Below are 19,131 nucleotides of genomic sequence, written 5' to 3' on the forward strand. Positions count from 1 at the left end.
ATATTTGAGTTTTCATTTTAGCATCCTCAGTTTACAGGTGAAAAAGCTAAGGTATACAAAGCTTTATAATAGAGAGCTTCAAGAGCACATTAATAATTTGCAGGGCTTTCTTTGTTTAATTCTCATACCTTTGCTCATCCCACAAATTTTCCAGATATCAATAATGAACTTATAATTCATCTTCTTTGAAGGAACTTAATATAATTGCAATATTTAAAATATGGTGTATGCTCACTTAAAACAAGATATTGATTTTCTTGGACTGCTTGCAATCTTAAGTGCAATCTGTTAGTGTTTATAGCAACAACATACATGCACATGTTATTCCTTCTTAGGTTACTGACTTCCTATTCAGCAAGATTTAAGAATATAATCGTGGAGAGGTAGGAATTATGACAATAGTTCTCAATGCTAGCTTCACATCAGAATTACCTAGGAAGTTAAAAATAAAATATAAATGCCCAAACCTGACCTGGGCCAATTAATCAGAAGCTCTATGGGTGAGACCTGGGCATCTGTCATGTATTTAAAATCATCCCCGTTTATTTGAATGTGCAGCTCAGTTGAGATCCATTGAATTGCAGGATGTAGAAACCATCCAAGACAATTCACTCCATCTTCTTCAACAACAGATCATGAAAGGTATGGAGAGAAGGATAAAGATTCACCATATATAGGTGACCCTTGAGCAACACGGTTTTGAACTACACGGGTCCACTTAGGCACCGATTTTCTTCTGCCCCTCCTGCTTTCCCTTCTACCTCCTCCACCTCTTCTGCTTCTGCCATCCTTGAGACAGCAAGATCAATACCTCCTCTTCTCCTCCTTCTCAGGCTACTCAGTATGAAAATGATGAGGATGAAGACCTTTATACTGATCCACTTCCACTTAATGAATAACAAACATATTTTCTCTTCCTTATGATTTTATTAATAACATTTTCTTTTCTCTAGCTTACTTTACTGTAAGAGTATAGTATATAATACATATAACATACAGAGTAGGTATTAATTGACTATGTTATACACATGACCTACAGAATATGTATTAATCAATTATTTAAGGATGCTGGTCAACAGTAGGCTAATAGTAGTTAAGTTTTGGGGGAGTCAAAAGTTATACATGGATATTTGACTGCACAGTGGGTTGGTACTCCTAACCCCTGCATTGTTCAAAGCTCAACTGTAACGCAAAACTGACTGAAGAGTAGTGTAAACGGTAATCTATCACCTTGAATTAAATTGGAAGATGAAGAGCCTTGCAATTTGGAGTGGAAAGGTCATTACCATCCCTTCTTTCTTCCTCATTTTAGGTGACGACCTTGGTTGTAGATTTACAATCACATCAACATGGAAGATAAGAGTCTGTATCACTATAAGGGCAGGAATTATCCCTATTTCACTCACCACTGAATTCTCAGAACCCAGCACAATGCCAGGAAAAATGTAAGTCTCGTTAAATTTGTGTTGAATGTATTAATGAGGCATTGCACTGATTCTGGAATGGATGATGTCAGGGGCCTTTAATTCTTGATTAATTCTCCAACTACTTAGTCATGGATATGACAACCATGGCTTCTGTGTACATGCATGCCTTCTGGGTATGCTGTTTACTATGCAGCATACAAGAGAAATATAAGACATGTTTTTACCAGCAAGCAACTTATAATATTGTTGCATGCACAAGGCATATGAAATATTATTAATCCATATTAAATAATTATTTTAAGAGCACCTTATTGGATCACGAGGATATTAAGTATTGCTGTTGACAATTGTTTAGGCAAAGCTTTGCAAAGGCGCTGGGTTTCCAGGTGTTTCCCGGAGACCCATTAAGCTCTGTCTAGGCAGAAAGGAGCAAGTCAGGCAAAGGAACATCCAACAAATGAAGGAAACACTGGCGGTATCAGCTCTGTTCTCCATAGGCCTTTATATGGAGTTAGCATTTTCTCTGGGTTCTAGAAGAATGTGTGGGTACTAGGGAATGAGCACCAGCAGTCAATTTTCTCTGCTTTTTGTGATTTTTTTATTTTCATTACATATTTGAAAAGTCTCTATTATTTCCTGCAGAGTCAAGTTTCTTCTTATGTGCAGATTCTATCACACATTAAGCACGTTTACATGCGAATAGCTTCAGGTTACAGTTCTATTTGAGGTTTTTCTATGTAAAGAGTGATTCAGCCTTGATTTAAGAAAATTTCTCATTATCTTACATTTTCCTTGTAAACTGATCTTCCCTCAATTATACCTTGCCAGGTGGATGGGCATGTTTATCTGCTAAGAAGACAGAAGTATTTTTATCATATCCTTTCCTAGCCAAGGAGAATTGGGAATAATAAGTATGCATAGAGAGTGAGTCTATCAGTGTTCTTAAGTTCTTGGCACCACACTCCTCATGTTCAAGGAGTACTAGGGTCCTGGATGTTTCAATATCTAAATCATCTTGGTTGCTGTCACTGAACAATGATTTGATTTAACCCCAGCTTTACTTCAGCTGGAGCCCCTCAAAAAATACTTCCACTCACTGATGGGGAACAGCTTTATGAGTGTGTACCTAACTCTGAGGCAAAGCAGAGACAGAAAGGATCACTTCCTTAGATAAGTGATACATGAATGAGCCAATTATAGCACCAGGCCAGTCCTTGAATCTGCCTTTGGCCTTTGCTTTCTTTTGAGACGTGCTGGACACGCAAAGCAACAGGCAAAGTCTTTAAGTCTTACCAGGTAACAGTGAGTGGCATGAGCTGAACTAAAGATTGTCCAGCAAGGACCTCTGTTGATACATGATTTGAAAGCACTCAGCATTATCTAGCTACATAATTCTGCAGTTATATTTTAACACTGTCTGGAAATTGGAGAAGGGTGGGGGTTTTGAAGAAGGGGCGGGGGTGGGATGGGTGAGGAGGGGGACTGGGGAATTCCAGAGACTAGCATAGACTTCAAAGTCCTATTCCTGCTAATCTCATAATGTCCTTGAGCTTCTCCACAAACAGCTGCAGTTGTTGGTAAAACTAATCTTAACCCTTTATGTACTAGTTCCCTATAAACTCAGAAAAACCACACAAAAACCTGGTGGGAATATCTCTTGAGAACAAAGGATTCTGTTTTTCTTTCCCCTCTCTTATCTTTCTATATCTTAGAAGCACTCATTCACTCAGTATTATTAATAGTTCAATGAAGCTCCCATATGCAAAGCATTTTATAAAGACAGCAGAGAATTCCAAGTACAAGAAATATTTCTGACCACCAGGAGTTCTAATTTCCCAGTGAAGGTAGAGCAGTATATTATGTGTAACAAAAAATGATTCATAAAATAAGGTTATGAATATTAAGAGTGGGATGAGATCACCACCGACTTTGGAAATTAGGGAAATATTCCTTTATTTAAGCAGGCCATTCTTGAAGGACACAGAGATTTCTGATCATCCAAGGTATGTTCCGCCAGGGAAAAGAGGTAGTCGTCGCAAAGGACAAGGGAGTGCCTGGTACAGTGGGGCTGAAGGAAGGTTCACACAGGACAACAGTGGTTCATAATGCTGAACAGGGAAGTTGGGGCCTGATTGTGTAGAATTATGGAGCCTTTCTCACTAAGAAGCACATAATCGAGGGACTGTTTTAGGAAAATAATTGCCATGTTGGTATGTGGTATTGTTTGGAGACAGGAGGAGATGGGGCACACAGTGCAGTTTTGGGGGATAAGAATGATAATCACATACCTTTCTTTAGAACTTTACTTTTCATGAAGTGCTTTCACATTTATTTCATTTAATATAGCAAGCAGAGGAAACTGGGTCTCCAAGAATCTCACAATGCCCTTGGTAAAACCAGAACTCAGATACAACTCTGGTGACTCCTGTCAGGCTCCAGGGAATTGTCCCAACTCACTACAGTCCCAACTGTTCTATTAGGAGCTCAAATCCATGAACTGAGATGGTAGCCAAGGGGAAAAGAAGGAAGAGATAAATAGGAAAGAATGTAAAGAAAGGACCCCCAGGTCATGGGGTCCCATTTGCAGGACATGGCACTGGGGGCAAGAGAACAATCCTGGACTCAGTTCAACTCTTGACTTCCACAAAGCTTCTATTGATGATCCTTCCCTTTTCTGAATTCCTGAAACACACTGTTCAAAACATCCAATCAATCAGTTTATTCCTTACCACCAATGTGTCCTCTAATTACTTCTTGAGTGTTAGTCTTTTATCTCCAAGTCTATAGGTGCCTGAAGATGAGACCTTACTTTGTTTATTTTCATTGTATCCCCCCATCAACTGAACTAGTACTGGGAAAACACAAATAGGTTTATTAGATAATGCCTTATCATGTGCTTGAAATATAACTTCTTTGGGTAATAGTTTAGCAAAACATGTACATCTTGGAAAGGAGGAGCATACAGAGTAATAACACTGATTAATATAGATAGGTCAGTAAAATGTTGGCAAATTATGATTTTTCAGATCTAAAGGAACTAATGTTTGGATACTACTCATTCATCTGTCAATATCTCAGTTTTATTTCCTTGAGGTACTGATGGTAAAGATTAGCTTTTTCTGTTATAAGAGGCTTGTGTTGTAACATATCTTGAATTACAGTCATTTGTTCATTCAACAAACATTAATGAGTGCCTCCTGCAACCTAGGTATTGCCCTAAGTGCTGACAAGACCTTTTATGTGGAAATGAGCCAGGACTCTGAAACTCTAGCTCTTTATGTTGGCAGAGGGCCGAGTTTCCTTGAGAACAGATACCAAGGCAAGGAGTCCTAAAGGAAAACAATGGGAAATGCTACTTTGAATAATATATCAGAAAATGTGCAGGATGCAGAAGGTGCAAAATTGCTGAGATGAACATTAGAAACCGTGCCAAATTCAGCAGGGGACATGGGCATAATATCAGATACAGTAGAATCAGGAGGTCTCACTTAGAACATCCACTGAGAATACATCAGAATCGAAAATAGGGGAAGGGCATGGGAAGATCTTGAGTGGCTGCCTCAAGATCTTCTAGATCATTCTTTAGAACATTCCTTATGTGTCAAGATTCATAATGCAAGATACGTTAACTGTAGTTTAAAGGCCTTAACAAGATCAGTCATGAGTGGATTAGAAATCAGACAGACTAATTTCCGCTAGTAGAAGCTATTTGAGGACAGGATTCATATTTATTTCATTTTTGTGCCCACACTAATTGAAGCTTAGTAATTTTTTGATAGCTCATATGTTATAGTACAAGAAAAAGAAAACGGATCTTTGCCCCCTAGTCTCATTAAAGTAAAGCTTTGTCTGAAAATTATGAATAAGACCAGAAACAGAGAAACAACACATAGATAATCGCAAACATACTCACTAGCAATCAGCAAATAAAGAACAGATGCAAATGTTGACTGATCTAATGAATCAATGACGCAGTGTGATCATCATTAACTTCCAGATAATGTTAAAGTTTCTTCTTACAACATGTCAGAAAATTTGAGCATAATTTTCCTGTCTCCCAGTGGGAAGGATGATGCCAGCAGACGAGACGCAGCAGAGAAAGAGAAATACCACCTTGGACTTTCGCCTCAGGTCAGTGTGGCACTAGTGTTGTGGGTTTGGCAAATTATTTAATCCTTTTGAGCCTCATTTTCCTAATCTGTATATGGGAATTAAAATAACCATTCTTCGTATGTCACAATGTTGCTGTGAAGCTCAAATGAGTTAATAAATGTGAGAGGTTTGAAATGAAAGCTTCCTGTGCTGCGAACTACTCTATAACGGCATGGTACCTAATCTATTAACAGGGAAATCAGCAATCAATTACCGAGCTTGGGGTCAGCTGTGCCTCAAGGTTTTTGATATAAATAATACTGGTATTTATAATGAGTATCTCTTATATGCCAGGCAGCATATCTTCAAATCTGAATTAAGCAAAAGTCACTCACGTGTGAGTTCATACATAGCCATAGTGGTTTATTGGGCAGAGACGTTGCTGTGCTTTTTGCATCATCAGACCCTCCCAGGTGATGTTGACATCTTCAGCCATGGCCTGGTGTATGGACTTGTTGGATGAGATAGTGCAGTTCAGCTCTTACAGGTTAAGACTCTAGAGAAAGACAAACCTGGGTCTACCTCTGAATCCTGCACTTAACTAGCAATGTAACCATGCACAAGTCAGTTAACCCAACACCAGAGCCTTCTCAGGATTGCTGGGAGGGTAAGGTGTGGTGACATCTGCAAGCACTCAGCACATTACTGGCACAACCAGGTGCTCAGTAAACGTTATCTGTGGTGGTGGTGGTTGAGGGGAGGGCATTGGGGCCAGTAATCTAGCTTCCAAACTCTATTACTTCTGGATGGTAAGCAGCTACATTCACAAGAAATACTTTCAATGTAGCCTATACTTTTTCAAGTAAGATTTCTTCAGCCAAGACTAAGCTGGTAGGGAAGAAGTTTTAAGAATACACTGTTAGCCCTCACTCTTTCATTATGGAAACTGTCTCCAGGAGCTAATTTGTAGCAATATGTTTGAATAGTTGTAGGCATTTGGCTTCTACTATGAAAGTGAACCGCCATCTGTTGGTCCTGCAGGCATTTGCACATGGCTTGTAGCCCTTTCTTTCTTTCTTTCTTTCTTTTAGAGATGGGGTCTCACAGGCTAGAGTGCAGTGGCTATTCACAGGTGTGATCATAGTGCACTGTAGCCTCGAATTCTGGGATCAAGTGGTCCTCCCGCCTCAGCCTCCTGTGGCTGGGACTATAGGAATACACTACTGCACTCAGCTATGTAGCCCTTTCTTTTGATGACCTTTGGCTAGTGCTTTTTTTTTTTCTATTTTTTTTTTTTTTGAAGGTCTCTGAGGGAAGTCCCTTCCTGCGCAGGCCACTTTGATTGGTGTTGGATAGCTGTTCTCCTGTTAGCTGATAATGTCCCAATGGCTTGTGTAGTTCAGCTTCGAATGACTCAGTGACATCTGTGTCAGGCATTTATTTTTAGTACATTTTGCCTCACAGATATGTCTCTGAGATGTATCTCTTCCATCTGTCTATCTGGCTCAATGCTTCTGTTTAAGTGACACATAAAGCCTTGTACTCAATTCTTTACACTTAAACCTTTCCATAGCTTTTCTCTTTCTTATGCCATTAGAACAAGCACACAGAGCTAAAGTGACCATTTTATTCTATTAAGTAGATTCCTCATGGTCATGACTCCAATATTATATGCTAAAATAGGCTCGTTGAAAGTACACACACATTTATATACAGACACACATATGTATTCACACATAAATACACATATGGATGCATTACATATAAGTTAGTCCTCATCTACTGTCGACGATAGGTTCTCGGAAACTGTGACTTTAAGCAAAATGCTGTATAACAAAACCAATTTTACCATAGGCTCATTGTTACAAACAAGAGTAAAGTTTTTATGATATACTTCTGGTCACAAAAACATCACCAAACTGCTAAATAAAGACCCCAAACACTTCTAATATTAAACATTGATATACATGTGAGCTATACATACGTTTAAGTAAAAGATTAGTACAAAAAATAATGAAAACATTGAGTTAAAAAAAAATTTATGAAATTTTTGGTGAATCAGTGAGTGATGGCAGTCATCGTGGTGGTAGGTGAAATCAAGGAATAAATACTTGCAAAGCAAAAATTCTAAGGGGCACCCCCTACCACCATGCAGTTCCAAAACAATCACAAATACGACAGCTCCCTAAGGGCTTTTCTACTGCATCATTTATTATCTTGCTTTTGTATGATAATCACCTACTTTACAGATTTTTATTTTACACTCAGTTATATTCATTCATTCAGTTTCTAACCCACTTACTCCAGTCCAGGATCTCAGGTGGCCAGAGCCTATCCTGGCAGCTCAGGGAGCAAGGTGGGGACGAGCCCTGGGCTGGATGCTCTTCCATCATGGTGTACTCACACCCACACCTATACTCACTCAGACTGGGACAGCTTAGACACACCAGTTCACCAGTGGGATGTGGGAAGAAACCAGAGCACCAGCAGGAAACCCAAACAGACATGGGGAGAACATGCAAACTCCACATGGCCAGGATTAATTTTTTTTCTTATCAATGTTATAACGAAATGACATTATTTGAGGATCTGCTGTATATATATATAGTATCATCAATATTATATTGATATGATAAAATAGGCACGTAAAAATACACAGTATTTATACATAAATATATAAGTGGGTTTATATTACATATAAATATTACATGATTTATATCATCAAGTAAGTTTATATACTTCTTTTGCTTTTCTGTTGAGTTTTATATTCCCCAAATTGTCCAGCATATATGAATGTGTGGAAAGCAATAATTCAGCCACCATCCCTTTGTCCCTGCTTTGAGATGGAATGTTAAGGCTATGCTTCCCTGTTAGGGAGTGTTCCACAGCTTTGCTTCTGAGCAAATAGATAGAACAAGCTAACACCATCTTACAATCTGTAGAATATTTCAGGCTATTTGGATCCACTGCATAATTTGCCTCCAAGAAGCCTGTCAGTACCAATTTCCTTGGCCCACAATTGAATTGGGCATGCTCACTGTGAATTCTGATCTAGGGAAACGCCATTCAGTAGAACTTTAAAGATTCAAAATATGTGAATTTAGTTTCATCTGCAATTAACCAGGCTGATTTAACATGTTTCTATTTTCTCCTCTTTTTGTTTTTTAGGTATGTGTGTTGTCACTAAAATATCAACACGTCTTTGTTGAGTATGGAAATATATGTGAACCTATACATTTGCACATGCACAAAAACACTCGATACTTCTTGGGTGTACCCCCATAATTTATGAGGCTTTTCATCTGTCAGCGCTAAGAATAACGACCTTCCGTGAATACAATTCCAATCATGTGATCCTGTTGGTGAGCTTCAGTAGCACTTGTCAGACCCCGGCAAAACTAGCTCACTGCATGAAAACAAACCACATAATTCTGTTTTTATGTACACATTGGTACTTGTTGACATACTATTAAATTGTTTTAATAGGACCTACTTAGAAAGGTATATATCTTGGTAGTTAAAGCCTACTACATTGTAAAGTACACTTTATATCCAAAATAGTGCTCTCATAGGAAAATTGTAATTACAGCATTTAGACTACATAGCCAAACTATGTTGCTTTGTCTTGTCTTTGGGAAACTCATACTAAGCTAAAATTGTACCTGTCATTGAATCAGTAGGGATGAGAAAGGAAAAAAAAACAAAAAACAAAAAACCCTGTTACCTGGAGATTTAGCAGAGTATGGAGGGTGTAGGTTGCTGCACAATTAACCACAGTTCTGCTTGATTATTTTTGGTCACAGCTGCAGTCTGGATGAAACCTAAATGCCAACCTTTTTTAGTCTCTGAAAATCTTGTTCTTTCATGAAATTTGTTTACCACAGCTTTCTCTCAGAGAAGATGGTGGATAGTGATACATTTTTCAGCTAGTGACATATTTTGCCAGAGGGGACACATTTGCCTAGTGGATACGTAAATCCAGTCCTATGCACACAAGCAGTCATTTCCTTTCACTTTTTTCCTGAAGTTGAACTCCCTGGCCGCTTTCGACACCATGTCCGAAGAAAGTGAATGTGTGGTCCTAAGTACGAATATGGCTCATCTATACCCAGCCCTCGGGCTTAGAGAGAAGCACGGTGATTCAGAATCACACTGTCCACAGAACATTCCCAGCTTAGCTGCGGCACTTTGATTTTCTTCTTTCCACTCTAACAATCCTGAAAGTCAGGAGATTTTTCTCTGCTCCCCCCCAAAATGATTCCACTAATGTTTCCTTCTTCAGATATGTCTTTTTCTTATTTAAAAATGGAGATATTTCTCCATGTGTTCAGCCACTTCTCATGTCTAGGTAGGCACTATGACCTAAACATCCTTCTTCAGACTGCCTGACACACATCTGTGATATTGTGAAATATATAGATTTGGTCCTTTTCCTGGCATACAGCTCCTAAAACCCTTGCAACCTCCAGAGTAATAGCGAGTCTTTTGTGTGCTAATGAGAAGACTGGTGGCTGGGGGCCCCTAGACAGCTTCAGGGTGGGGACTGGTCACCTGAAAGACTGCATGATTAGAGGGGAGGGGAGAGGGGCTGAAGGGTGAGCTGATCACAGTGGGCAAGGAGGTAATCAGTCATGCCTACATAATGAAGCCACCATAAAACCCAGAAGGACGGGGTGCAGAGAGCTTCCAGGTAGCTGAACAGGTGGGGGGTCCTGGAGGGTGGCGCTGTCTTAGAGGGCATGGAAGCTCTGTACCGCATCCCACATACCTTGGCCTGTGCATCTCTTCCTCCTGGCTGCTCATCTGTATCCTTTGTAATATTCTTTATAATAAAATGGTAAACATAAGCAAAGCATTCCCCTGAGTTCTGGGAACTGCTCTAGTGAATTAATGGAACCTGAAGGGGGGGGTGTTGAGGGAACCTCAATTTATAGCCAGTCATTCAGAAGCACAGGACACAACATGGACCTGGAGACTGGCATCTGAAGGGGGGACAGTGTTGGGAGACTGAGCCCTTACCCTGTGGGCTCTGATGCTATCTCCAGAGAGAGAAGGCCAGAACTGAACTGAATTATAGAACGCTCAGCTGTTGTCCACTGGGGAATGGCTTGGTGTGTGGGAAAAAAACCCACACATTGGTGTTATGTTGAGTGGTGTGAGGATAAGAAAAAAAAAAAAACAAAACACTGTTTTGGGGGTTATTTTTTCCTATCTAAAAGAACATCCCACACCCATTCTGCCAGCACCTTGGAGCTAATCCCCAAGTAAGTTAGTCTCTATAAAGAGAAGACTAGGAGACAGGCCAGGGAGTGGGCTGGACAAGGAACAACTGTAGAAGGTTTTATTGTTTCCTAAATTTTTTATAAAATACATATGGTAGCCCATGCTCATTCCGGTGCCTTCAGAGAGGGAGAAGCGATCCCTTGAGTTGGCAGTTGTTACAGTGATGACAATAGCAACAGCAAAATAAACGAGAAGAGGAAGAGGAAGATGAAGAGGGAAAACGCTCATTTTCCACAACTTGACCATTTTCTTAAAGATGTTTCCAATAAAGGGCCAAAGCATCATATGATTAGGTCAAGTTTCCTCTCTCTCTCTTTGGATCATCAAAACTGCCAGCAGTGAAACAGATTTGAAGCCCAACCAACTCTCAGACAGAGCCCCGGCACCCCCATGCTCACTTCACTGAGGACAGGCTGATATCAACGTCTTCGCCAGAGTGGATGTTCTTTTGTTGTCTTGGAAACAGATGTGTTTGCCCTTTTAGAGACACACAGATCAGCATGCTGTGTCCCTGAAAAATCTACAATACGCTAATTTTAGCCCCGGTCCTAATGTTCCTAAGCTTCATTTGGTCATCTGAGACTAACTCTGGCCTCCAAAAGAAACACCTATAGTTAGTGAGAACAGGAGAAGCCCAACAATCCACTCCAGTTCTCTCCAAGACCTGCCAGTCTAAACTATTTGATGTGGAAGAGCCCTCTGTCTCAGCCTGTTTGGCGCTGCTATAACAGAATACCTGGGTTTTGGTAATTTGTAAATAACAGAAATTTATTTGCTCAGTTCTGGAGGCTGGGAAGTCCAAGATCAAGGTGCCGGCATTTGGTGTCCGGTGAGGGCCTTCTTGCTGTGTCCTCACGTGGCAGAAGGCAGAAGTGCAGGAGAGCAAGCTATTCCCGCCATCAAGCCCCGTTAGAAGGGCACCTAGTCCCATTCATAAGGGTGGAGCTCTCATGGCCTAACCACCTCTTCAGGGCTCCACCTCTTAATACAGTCACACTGGCAACACCAGAATTTTGAGGGGGCACGTTCAAACCGTAGCACCTTCCTTACTGCAAGTGAGCAGAAAGCTGGGATGAATTCCTTCAAAATATATAGTTGAGGCAATCTGATTTTATCATAATTAAACAGTTTAACTCAAATGAATATGGCATTATCCATGACACAATGGCTTTTAATGCCAACTGTATAATTGTGTATGCACTTAACATCTGTTATGCCATTTTCACTCCTTTATCAACCATGCATTGCAGCCCACAATATGCCAGCAACTGATGAATTTTTTAAAAGTATATGCTATTTGAACAAGGAAATATTAAGCAGGAGAATAAAGAATGGTGCAAACACTTTGATCTTTGATTTTTTTTTTTTTAGCACTTCACAACAAATAAAACAGAAACACTGGGGTGAGATCTGGCATAAATGGTTTTTAAAAGTTTCCCAGGTGTACCCAGGGACGCAGTTCACTAGTCTAGACAAGGGGGGATTAATTGGCTGTTCTCACTCATATGCGGAAGATGAAAAATTTGAATTCATAAGAAGTAGAGAGTAGAATTGCAGTTAGTAGAGCCTGGGAAGGGTAGGCAGGAGGGGAGAAGGGGAGGACTTGGTTAAGGCATGCAAAATTACAGCTAGATAGCAGGAATGAGTTCTAGTGTTCTATAGCAAGATAGGATGATTACAGTTAACAATAATTTACTTTATATTTTCAAATAGCTAGAAGAGAGGATTTTGAATGTTCCTACAACAAAGAAATGATAAATGTTTGAGGTGATAGATATGCTACTTGCCCTCGTTTGATCATGTATTAAAATATCATTCTGTACCCCATAAATATGTACGATTATTATGTGTCCATAAAAAAAAAGATATGCTTTACGACCTTGCTTATGACTAGTGTCAACACCCCCTGGAAGTTTGTAATGAATGCAGAACCTCAGGCCCCATACTAGACTGATTGAGTCAGAACCTGCATTTTCATAAACTCCCCCAGGTGATCGGCAAGTACATAAAAGTTTGAGAAGACCTGCTCTATCATGTCACACACTGCAGCTGGGTTAGACATTTGAAGCCTATAACTAAGCCTCACCCTTTCCCCTTTCAAACTTGCATCAGGAGCTTTCCTGCAGACACTGAGAGGTTGCACTGTGCAATCAGACACATGTTCCTCTATTTGTCAAACAGATCTTCCAAAGCAGTGGAAATGTAGGCCCTGGATACCTTATATAGTGGAGAGAGGCAATTTCATTCACAGTGATTAGTCTAGAATGTACCTTTGCACTAACTGGGCGTGGTGTCTCCATCATGAACTACTGTCTTCTTGTCAATACAAGTGGGGAGACCACAGAAAAAGGCATCTTGCATATGGGACACAGCAGAGACTTACACAATTCTAATCTCCTTTTCCTCGTGCACTTGGGGAATCTTTCCTGGTAGTTGAACTGTGGAATCACCCCATCCCTTTTCCCATTTCCACATCTCTCTCTCTCTCGTTCTCCATTGCAATCCCCATCCCTTCCTCCATCGCCTTCTCCAATTCCATCCCTAACTCACTCTCTCTCTCAATGCATCTAGACACTCCACCATTTTCCAGAATGCTGTATGAAGCAGTTCACAGTAAAAGCACAGGATAAAGCCATACATTGTCCCAACCCCTCCTGCCTGCCTGCCCTGCTCCTATTCCACATGGAATGGCCCTTTCTTCTGCACCATCACTGCAGTGCACCATTGCATTCTCAGCCCCACTCCCCTGGGAGGTCATGGTCCATTCTCTTTCTGCTCCACTTCTTCATTCCCTTTGCGCTCCCCCTCTCAGACTCCTGGCCGTGCCACTCCAGGCCTCCTGACCTCACATGCCTGCTCTCCAATTGCTGCATTGCTTTTATCTAGATGTGTGCATGCCTTGCCTCACCAATGAGACAGTGAACCCTTTAAGGGAAAGGCCTATGACTTTGGGTGTCTGAAAAGCCATACTTTCTGCTATACTCACAGTGGTGCTCAGCAGCTATTTATTGAGTGTGTGTGTGTGTGTGTGTGTGTGTATCTGTTTCTATTGCATGGTGTAGGGGAGTAGAAAGAGCACTGGCTTCTGAGCCAGGAAATCACAGTGGAATGTGAATGATCATTGCCAAGATATTTAAACTCTGCACCTCAGTTTACTCATCTGTAAAAGGAGGGCGTTGAACTAATGATTTCTACGTTCCTTTCCAGCCCACACTTGCTCTATTTCTGTTAGTGTCCACAGCTAATGCCTCCACCAGCAGTGGCTGCTTTATAATCCACTTTAATAGGCATATGCCATATCTGTGCACCAAACAGTAATGTCCATCAATTTGTCTCAAAATTACAAAAAGATCTGATCCTGTCATTATCACTAATGGTGGGTTGCCTCCATTAAGAAGGCTGGGGAACAGATGGATTCATTCAGTAAACAGCCACTGAGTAGCTGCCCTGTGCCAGACACTGTGCTGAGCCCTGGCCATACAGCCCTCAAGGCTAGCGGAGCAGGCAAAGAAACCAACAACTGTAGCACAGCATGTGCTGTTCCACAGCAGGGGACACTCAGAGCACTGTCCAAGTGCCTAATCCCAGGCTGGGGATTAGCAAAAAGGTGACTTTTCAGGTGAGTTTTTTAGACTGCACAATAGCAGTTGATAGGGCGGGAAGCACAGCATTTCACAGCAGAAGGAACGGTGGATTCCAGACCTAAGAGTTGGGAGTACTAAAACAGTTCAGTGTGGCTGAAGGATAAGACACGTGAAGGCAGATGCAGCTCCAGAGGAGACAGGGAGCAACGTGGAACAGTCCTGGATGTCCTGCAACCCGGAATGGGAGTCTAGGTGGGATGAGCCAGAGGAATTTCTGCTTCCTCACAAAAGGAGCTGCATTTCCCCAAACTCCTGGCTCCTCTGGGAGAGCCCAGTGGTCTTGGATCCAAGGCTCACCAAGATGCAGATTCCTCAAACCTTCACTGAGAGCTACAGGCACTACCCCAGGTACTTTCATACGCATGCGACAGGTATTAGGAATCAGGCATTTTAGACATTGCAGAAAGAGAGAGAGACAGACAGAGAGGTTCCCAAGGCTACACAGACAGCAAATAACAGACCCAGAGTCACAGCTAGATCCTCTGCCAGCACACCCGGTTCTCACCCGCTCCCAGCCCTGTGTCTTGAGGAGTTACCATGTATTTTAAAAATCTGCTTAAAGCCATGATATTTCTAGACGTGGTTCTCATTTCCTGCTGTCCCTGCTGCTCGCCATGGCCACTCATTATTTCGCTCTGGTCCCCAAGCTGCACACACAGGTGGGAAGGGAATAAAGGAGGAGTGGAAGCTGCAGTAGCCCTGGGCAGAAGCGGCAGCGGGGAAGCAGGGGGGACGCCTCCCCTCCCACTCCGCTCCATTTAACTTGGCTTTGAAAGGCCGACTGTTGGAAACCGGGTTTTTATCACTAGTGACATTCTTTCCCAAGCAGTGTGAGCCCTGTGGATATGAAGAATAATTGGTGAGGTACTTTGAGGTTTCTTGAATATAAAGGACTGTGTAGGTGTGTAATATTATTATTACCACTTTCTGTTCAAGAAGTGCTCTTTAAAAAGAAAAAAATGGTATGTAATTTTCAGTTTTCCTTCCAGACTGGCCTGTGGCCATATTTAACATTAATATCATATTCCTTTGGGTGCACATAATTAGGATGTTTTTTGTGACTAGTTAACTCTGACTTCAGAAGTGCATTATGTACCAACACTTTTGCCCCAACACTAAGTAGTAAGAAGTCAGACAGTCAGACCCTCAGCTCACAGGACAGAAAACAGTATCTTCAATACATAATGAGGGCTCATGGATGTATACAGTTCATTCTAATCAATTAATAAGCACCTTTCTTTTTGGTGATCCCTTAAGTGCACTGGAAGCTCTTTCAGGGGTATTGATCTCCTATTTGTGAGAGAATCACCAGTTTCACTAGAGCGGGGACGTTTCTCTGAGCTCCATCCAGGCTCAGATAATTCCAGAAGTTCACACTAAGGTGAAGACAGGCAGGATTTCAAGGGCTGCTCTAAAACCACAGCAAGCTTTTGAAGATAGCAGACTGACACATTTGCATCTTCAAAGACAGGCCAATTCTTTATATATTTTCTTCCTGAGACACCTTGGTTAGTCCCATCTGCGGGGCTTTCCCTGCAGATGGCACGAGGGTGCGTGCACGGGAATCTCGCCTGCGCTCCAGCCTGTTGGTTCCCCAAACTGTGAATTATCCCTGGTGTCCAATATTTCTTCAAAGAAAATATCATGTGTGCTTTTTAAAAAATAGACTTGAATTTTTAGAACAGTTTTAGACATGCAGAAAAATTTAGAAGATGGTTATAGAGATTTCCCACATGCCCCTGCATCCAGTTTCCCCGTTATTAACGTCTTACGTTAGTATGATACATTTGTTACTATTAAGGAACTGATATAGATACATTATTAACTAACATCCACAGTTTATTTAGATGTCCATAGCTTTTACCTAATGTCCTTTTTCTGTCCCAGGATCCCACCCAGGGTACCATATTGCATGAAGCTGTTGTGTCTCTTTAGGCTCCTCTTGGCTGTGACAGTTTCTCAGATTTTCTGTGTTTGTGATGACCTTGATGGTTTTTCAGGAGTACTCATCAGGTATGCTTTACTAATAGAATTTATATGATGTTTTTCTCATGAGAAGACTGGAGCTGTGGGTTATTGAGAGGAAGACCACATAGGCAAAGTGCCATTTTCATCACATCATATCAAAGTTACATACCACCAACATGATGTATGACTGTCGATGTTGGCCTTGATCGTCTGCCTGAGGTAGTGTTTGTCAAGTGTCACCACTGCAACGTTACTACTCTTTTGTCCCCCTTTCCATGCTGCACTCTTTGGAAGGCAGTCACTTTGCGTAGCCCACACTGAAAGAGTGGGGAGTTACGCTTCGCCTCACTGAGGGTCGCAAACCTACGAAAAGCACCTGGAATTCTTCTGCATGGGAGATTCAACTCCTATTTCCCATTGACTAATGTAGTCAATCATTTATTTATATTAATAACAGTGTGGATTCGTGGATATGGGGTTTAATTCAATATCACTCTATTTATTTTTTTCCTTAAATTGTTCCTGCTTGGGCCATCAGGAGCTCTTTCAGTTAGATCCCGTGTTCCTTTGTCATATCTCCCACAATTGTCTCTCTTTTGAGCACTTCCTTACTTTCTGACATTCCAAGCTTCACCAGGCTCAAGTTGTACACGAGCTTTGCACTTGAGGAAAATGTCTGGTCACTGGTGGATGTCCCTTTAAAGAGATTTGATCTCAGCCTTTGAATGAGGCTTAGACTGCATGTAGGTTAAAGCCCCACACAGAATGGTGCCTCACGTGAGCAGAGTCTGCGTCCTCCCTGCCAGCGGCCCAGAATCTAGGTGGCATCCTGTGTGGGTGTGAGAGAGGATGGCACAGACAAGCAGACCACCTGACAGAAGAATATCAAGAGAGGGTACAACTGGGGACCAGGCTTCCTCTTGAAACCAACTGCTACTTCTTTGAGCTCAGAGGACTGATCACTCACAGCTGAGAGCAAAGAGCCGGCCAACATGATCCATCTGCCCACAGAACGTTCGAGTTGAGCCAGCCTGTTTTTAAAGACATTTGAGGGAAATCTTTAGTTTATACAAGAGCGAGAAGTGGGGAGGGGGAGCAGAGAGGAAGCATCTCCTTGGTGTCATGTGCCAACCCGAATTAACAACTAATGAAAGCAGATTGTATTTAGCAGATTTTAATATAAATTAGGTTAATGGTGACACATTTGAAATAGTACACTGGAAAATCAGTCTGTAATAACAAGCTAACAGATGTTGGCATTTTTAGTATTAATTATACATTTCATTATCATCTGATTATTGTCAAACATCGTTTGACAGAAAAAAATCATATAAATGATTCATACACATTTGTTACGTTGTTAAGGGGTGCTAGTGCCTGTTTTATTAATGTAGTGACTTGAGTAGTGTGATATCACTCTAAAAATCTCAAGTTTGATCAAGACTATTGAGCCATACACAAAATGTAGCAATAATCCTTAATTTAACTGTATTTGTCATTGGAAGATCTCAAAGAGTTTCACATCCTGACTCATCTTCCCTACCCTTTTAAAAGTTTTTTAGTCCCAGGCCAACAGAGAGGAGGTTTGGTTTCTTAGGGAACATCGCTGAACAAATCAGACAGCATCATGATACATCACATAATCATATCTCAAAAAGATCCCAGAAAGAAACTGCTATGAAATTGCTGTTGTAGAGTTTGGGGAACTGAGAAATTAGGTTTGGGTCTAATATACAAGAAATCAAATTAAGAAACAGAAAGCACAGGTAGCCAATCACCAGATCAATCAAATTAAAATAAGGTATTTTTGCCCTCGTTTTCTTGGTCAAATCTGCTTGCACAGTATAAAGCCTACAGATTATCTGTTTGTGTCAGCAGCCTAAACTTTCTACTTGGATATTATCCTTGTGATTTGCTGAATATTTCAGACAGTAAGAAAGTCTTGTGATTTGTGTGTTATATGGGCCTTTCATTAGGCAAGTGGCTCCTCAACTGTGCTGGAGTGTGTGACGCCCATGAAGACTGCCAAGGTGGTGTGAAGGCATTGAGTGTTCCCACCGTGAAGAACTGGTAATGGAGCTGGAGATACTTGGCAGAAAGGACAGCTTATATTAGGCCACTACTTGTACTTGTATTGGACAACTACTTTATTTACATGATTTGAAAGAGCTTAAAAGCCTTTCTGAAAATATCTACTCCCAAAAGCTTATTATTGCATTACATGATTTACTATCTGGTCTGTGATTTCCAGTGTGAAAATCACTCCTCTTGGAAAACTGGTAAGATGCTTGGTAAAGAAGGTTAGTGTGAAATGTTCCCATTTCCTGAGCATTGAGGAAGACCCATGGGCTCTCTGCCATTGATTGATACACTAGGAAAAGAGTGTGTCCTATATCAGTCCAATGATTTACCTTGGGGCACTAACCTGGCTGTAAGGGCATGGTCAGATTAGCAGATGGACCAGCCAAGCGGCTGCCCTGATTCTCAGCTCATAAGGGTTGACAGGGCAAGAGTAGAAAAGTAACAAGATTCAAAATCAGCATTTACCAGAACTTCTCTTAGGGAGGCTATTTGGGGTAGAGAGAAATATTTTGTTGCTGCTGGAGTATAGGGTGAGCTCTCCTGGGGCATATTCCAGTAGCAATAAGTGGTAGCTACACTGGCTTTGAAGAGAACATACTCAGATCAAAGCAGACCTTTTATTTTGCTAAGAAGAT

The sequence above is a fragment of the Eulemur rufifrons genome, chromosome 2, assembly GCF_041146395.1.
Source record: "Eulemur rufifrons isolate Redbay chromosome 2, OSU_ERuf_1, whole genome shotgun sequence".
Classification (NCBI taxonomy): Eukaryota; Metazoa; Chordata; class Mammalia; order Primates; family Lemuridae; genus Eulemur; species Eulemur rufifrons.